The sequence below is a fragment of the Adiantum capillus-veneris genome, chromosome 27 (assembly GCF_014529385.1).
Source record: "Adiantum capillus-veneris isolate H3 chromosome 27, ASM1452938v2, whole genome shotgun sequence".
NCBI lineage: Eukaryota > Viridiplantae > Streptophyta > Polypodiopsida > Polypodiales > Pteridaceae > Adiantum > Adiantum capillus-veneris.
Window position 1 is genome coordinate 131,270,313 of NC_140957.1, and position 5,811 is coordinate 131,276,123.

Below are 5,811 nucleotides of genomic sequence, written 5' to 3' on the forward strand. Positions count from 1 at the left end.
TATTGTACTTGCAAACTTCAAAGGTGCAGCCTGTAATAGGGAGTAAGCAATGACGTGAGGCCTCGCCTCAAACAAGGGTTAAAGGGTACTGTTGGATGGATGCACACACTGAAATGAAATGATGTGGGTTTGCTTTTGAGCTTGCGATGAAAGAGGGATGGTGGAGCTCTGAATCCTGATGCGACTGCGACCACTAAAAAAAGAGAATTGCCTCGTGGAAAAAATGGATAGTCGATTGCTTTTCGATCACCTCCCTAGGGCCTAGGCAAGACTCTCAATTTCCAAATCATGTAGAGTCTCAGCTGCTGCGATGCATGGTACGTACGACCTTTAGCTTCATCGAATGAAGCTGCGCACATTTAAAATCAGATGGCTGTGCCCGAATCCTTTCAAGTTTCATCGCTATCTCACGCTCTCTTCTCACAACAAGCTAGACTCCAAGTGAGCGAAATGGGTTCTGGAAGCCGTCTGGCTCTGCTGGTGCAGCACTCCTTCCGCAGGATCAGCAGCACAAGCACAAGCACAAGCACTGCTAACCCTCTGCCGCCGCAGCAGCAGAAACTCTACTCAGGCGCAGCAATAGGGACATGCAGCTTTGAGGCCGATCTGGCCGCACGGGCGCAGCAGCTGCAGCTGCAGACCGGCGGCGGCAGCGCCCATCTCAACTGGCTGATCGACGCCTCTGCCTGCACGCTCGCCACCCACGCCTCCCTTGCCTCGCTCCTTATCCATACCCCCTCATCTACACAGGAACATCCTTCTCCAGATCCCTATGCACAGCTCAACTCACAGTTAGCAGCTATACCTCGAGAGCGCGCAGACGAGGTGCTGAGCTTTCTCGACGTCTGCATCTCCCTCCAGCACATGGCTGAGGACGCTGAGCGCCAGCTAGCCGGCTGAAGCGGGCGCTGCACATCGCGGGGCAGGCCCTGCGGATGCCTCAGATGACACGCGCCAAGATACAGGCAGCCGCCCATCGGCTCAGATCGGCCTGCCATCAGCTGGACGTCAATGCCAGCAAGCATTCCAGGGACGCAGCGCACGCTGCCCTCAACCGATCAGTGCACGCAGCAGCCCCTGGATTAAGCACTTCAGATCTGGCCGCCTTGGACGGCACCCTGCTCATCTCCTTGCTGGTACTTACTTCCACCCTCTCCACCTTCTCTGCTCCCACCAGCTCTGCCATGCGCAGCACGTGCAAGCTGATCGCCCGATACTGCAGCAGGGCCCGCTCAAGGGCGACAGTAGGACCACCCTTGTGGGCAGCCTCTCTGCAGCGGCTGCAGCGCGATCTCAGGCGGGAGGAGATGGGTGCTGTCTTCCTGGAGCTGCAAGGCCTTCACTCTTCCTCGGCCTCCCTCCTCGCCTCATGACGGCTGATCAGCTAGACAGCAGTGAGGGCGTGCAGGTGTTGCAGATGAGGCAGGGCGTGGATAGCCTGCGTAAGAGGGCGCAAGAAGCCCAAGCGTGTTTGTCCACGCTTCGCTCTCACCTGGCCTCCCTCTTTCAGGCGCTTCTCTCGCTCCGCCTCGCCCTCCTAGATCACTGATCATCAAGGAGCCAGCAGCCCCCAATTTTGCCCGCTAGCTCACCTGCACCATGAGCTACAGCCCGCTACACTCATGTACACCAGAGTAGGCACTTTCCTCTTCTAATTGAATATAATTGAGGCTTGCACAAAATATTTCACGTGTCAAAAGCAACATTAATATACTTTAGCCTGTCTCGCTGTCAACACTGCTAACAAAGAAAAGCCATCTTTAAAACCTCGTTCTGCAAGTTGAATTAGCTTCAGGCCTTAAATTTGGAGGCCATTTTGGGTGTCATTGACATTTTGGGCATCAAATGAAGGCTAGAATGGTTCACAAAGGCTTCAACGTGAAACTTTCTTATTAGAGGCAAGGTGTCATTAGACTCCCAAGTTTCAAATGTTTCAAATGTTTCTAACCATAACTAAAACATGACTTGAAAACCGCAAGTATAACATTATGAACGTTTTCAAGCAAGAACTGTACCACGATTTTCTAACCATAGCTCTCTCATGTTTCAAATGTTTATTATGAATGCATGCATGTGTAGAGGTGTCACTTGTTATATTGTAGTGACATAGTATCGTACAATGTTAAGCTTCATTTGAACTGCACAACTCAAAAATCGATTGACGTCCAACTTTTATACGCTGAGTGTAATTTGAAGCTCAATAAATGTAGACTAGGAGTCGTATATATTTAACCAAAATCTAAGGGAGGGAGTCAACTTTAAGGCCTGACTAGCTTACTGGCAGCCAAAGAATATTTATGCAAGTAGAGAACAGGAAATCTATTAAAGAAAAGAGAAAGAAATACAACTTTGCCTCGCAGGTGGGGACAGAGGCATCCCTCTCATCCCTTCAAAAGGAAAAAAAGCTAGAGTTGTAGGCAGGCAAAAGCCATCTATGATTTCTTTGGATTACATGCAGGGGGCCATTGGCAACATCTTGCATCTGATCAATACAAGAGAGACAGTAACTTTGTTTAATTGTATGACAAAGGGATTGGAGTTGTCCTCCATTTTTGCTTGAAGATTGTTTCTATCCTCAGAGATGGCTAGCAAGCCCACAGGTAAGCCATTCTCCACATATTCCATAGTGGAATATCCATCCTGACCTTTGAACCCATTGTTTAGAGCACCAATTGAGGCTCCACTTCTTGTTTAACTTCCTTCTCAGCTACTCATCAAATTTCAATATGCAGGCGAACTTCTTGTAGGCCTTCCAAGCGTATTGTTGTAGAGAGGTTTTTTTTATGTGCTTGAAATTTAAACTAGTTTGTAGAAGCATCAGGTCATCCACCCTGCAAATAATTTCTTCAAGACAACTAGAAGAAATATTGTTCAAAGGTTAGAAATCTGGATAGGGGTTAGTCATGTTACATTTCTCTACAGATCCCCCCAGGTTCTAATCCCTGCTTTGAAACACTTGTGAGCTTTGATTGTCAGAATTTTACCAAGCTTTTTGGCAACCCACTCCAACCAAATAGAATCCTCGGTTAACATAAGGCAGTTAGACAAAATAGACTTGGGTAAGTGCAAAACCTCTCTGATGCTGAACCAAGAATTCCACACTCTAATAATGAGTTGAAAGCCTACGGGTTTGAATTTCCAGCCAGAGGAGATCGCATCCCAAAGAGAGAGATTTCTCTGAGCTTTGTAATCCTGCGCATAGAATTAAGGAATGTGTCTTTTAATCAAACATGCCCAGAAGTCTTCACTGTCTATGGCTCTAACTATCCATTTGCCTACCATTTTGACTGCCATGTTGTCTATATCCAGAATGCCTAAGCCTCCCCTTGTTTTGTGCTAGCAGCAAGTCTTCCAAGCAACTTTGGGAATTATAGTAAATTCCTTAGAGCCACCCCAGAGAAACCTTCTTGCCAAAGACACTACTTGCTTGAGTTGGGTAGAGGTGGGCTTCCAATATGAAAGGAAAACGAAGACACTACTTGCTTGCGTTGGGTACAGCTGGGCTTCCAACATGAAACGAAAACAAAGGTCCTAGAAGCCAAAGAGGGTTGATAAGCTTGTCCCATAAACACTTTCCTTCTGATTTTGTCCATGATCCACTCCCACCTTTGCTCCATAGTTACCTTGAACCCCATTAGGATCGCCAATAGCTTGAAGACCTAGCCATTTGATATCACTTTGCAGCCTGCATCTATGACAAAGGAGGGAGTTACCCCATTTGAAGCTTTAAAACCAGTCTTTTGATGGATAATTTGTGACCCACTAGCTTGACAAAAAATATTCAGACATTCCATGAAAGCATCAACTGATTCATTATCTACATTAGTAAGAGCATTTGTGTCATCTGCAAACATTTGCACACAAAGATCATTTGAGGACCCAACAATCTTCATACCTGCTAACTTGCCTTCTTGCATCCTTTTCTTAACCAGCCAGCCAAATGCATCTGAGGCAATAACAAACAAGAGTGGGGCTAAAGGGGAGCTCTGCCTGATAGACCTCATCAGAATAATAACATTAGTTAACTCCCCATTCACAGATATTCTGGTAAAGGCATTTCCAAACAATACATGAACAAACTTGATGGATTTTTTGCCCAATCAGATAGGAAGCGTTTTTGAAATAAGTGACCGTATTTCCATGAGGGACAGTCTCGGGAGAGGAAAACAAGTCACAATGTGAAGTAATGTGCTTTGTAACACCACTATCAAAGTACCAAACATGTGAATGTGCAACAACTAACATACATGCATCATGATAGGAGGATCATAAGTACACACTACACTAAATACCGCATTTGCATCTACATCAATAGCACAATCTTCATTTCTAGAAGATTTTGTGATTGCTTTATTGGTTGTAGATCAAGCCTCTTTCTTCTTGGCCTTTTTTGTCTTCAACAGGTTATGGTTATGGTTTTGCAAATACGGTTTGACAATCAGGTTATGGTTATGGTATGGCAAGCAGGTTATGGTTATGGTTATGATTTTGCAAATATGGTTTGGCAATCACCTTATGGTTAAGGTATGGAAATTACGTTATGGTTATGGTATGGCAATCAGGTTATGATTATGGTTTTGCAATTATGATGTGAATATCATAACAGTTTTTGAGTTATGTTACATTTATGGTTTAAGAATCTTCTTGTCATTATGGTTACGGTTTTCAAATCATGGTAAAGTTCTCGCTTGAAATGTTCATAATGTTATACTTGCGGTTTTCAAGTCATGTTTTACTTATGGTCGGAAAATCTTCATGTCAATGTGCCTACGGTATCAGTTCCTAGCCCTCTCTATCCAGAAAAGTTTTTGTAGGTTTTGGCATTGATACAGGTGTCAGAATGTGCCTTGCAATAGGCATCGATATGCACACTGTTATCAGTGCTGGAATGATATAACAAAAAATGACGCTTATTTCAACGGTTATACCTACGCTCATTTCACCGTTTATTCCGATGATAAGTATACTAGCATGCATACCAACAATACGATACCGATGTTGATATAGATGCTTATACCAGGGCTTTTGCTTCTGCAACCAAAATTATTATCATCGATACATGTGTCGATATTCGCACGACGTGTTGTAGTGCAACCAAAAAATCCCTTGATGTTGTAGCCATTTCGAATGTCTCAGTAGTGTCCTTAGGGCTACAAACTTCACCTTCATGTTACTCTAGTATAAAAACATGAGGAAATGAAGGTCCTTCATCCTCTACAACCCAAGTTGACTTGGTTCACTGATTAAGAGACCACTAGCAAGTCCTCTAATGGGGTTTGTGGCCCTGCGTTGTGGGATAGCAACAACATTGGGAGATTACAGCTGATTGAGTAGCAAACAGACAATCCAGAGTAAAACCTGCAGGCTACAACGAGGCCTTTGCAAGTCATCCAGATTCATTGTACACTTTAATAAAAAACTCTCTCTCTCTCTCTCTCTCTCTCTCTCTCTCTCTCTCTCTCTCTCTGTCTTTGCCCAGATTATATTGTTGTGCATAATCACAAAAGGTTGATAGATGGCACAAATACTTGTTATCCAAGCCTTCACATGGACCATCGTGGTCTCTTTCTACCATGACAAAATCCATGCCGTCCCTATCACAGCGACTCAATGTGCATCTATCAATCTGAGAGGATGGTCATCCATCATGCTTATTCGCTTCAAGGAAGAGCCCTCTTGGCTTGTCAAAGGTGGATGAATGGGTAAAGCTTCTCCTTCTAAATGATGCGCTTGGAACATGTTCAAATATCATAAGTCCCTCAAGGCTTTCTCTACAAACTCTTGCAACAACAAGCCTGCAGGTACAGGTCC

General features: G+C 44.7%; 1 pseudogene; it reads left to right on the plus strand.

Annotated features, from left to right (window-relative positions):
- The first annotated feature begins 228 nt into the window (after window positions 1–228).
- Window positions 229–1,682, plus strand: LOC147422770 (uncharacterized; annotated as a pseudogene).
- The last annotated feature ends 4,129 nt before the right edge of the window (window positions 1,683–5,811 follow it).